This window comes from Melampsora larici-populina (assembly GCF_000204055.1).
Source record: "Melampsora larici-populina 98AG31 unplaced genomic scaffold MELLAscaffold_17, whole genome shotgun sequence".
Classification (NCBI taxonomy): domain Eukaryota; kingdom Fungi; phylum Basidiomycota; class Pucciniomycetes; order Pucciniales; family Melampsoraceae; genus Melampsora; species Melampsora laricis-populina.
This window is the reverse complement of record NW_006768781.1, coordinates 1497641-1497865: the sequence shown is the minus strand read 5'-3', so window position 1 is coordinate 1497865 and position 225 is coordinate 1497641.

Genomic DNA, 225 nt, shown 5'->3' with positions numbered 1-225 from the left:
CGAGGCTGTGTATCCACTCCTGACAAACAAAACACGCATGAGTGACACAATGATTAAGTAACACATTCTAATGATCTGGCCACAAACATTTGCCCAATGATGGGTAAGCCAAACATAATCATACTCTATGGTACCAAAAACGGCCGTAGAACGCAACACTCAGTTTATCTTTTCGCCCTTTAAACGACCAGACAACAATCGCACGATGTCTTGGTGTTTTTGTTT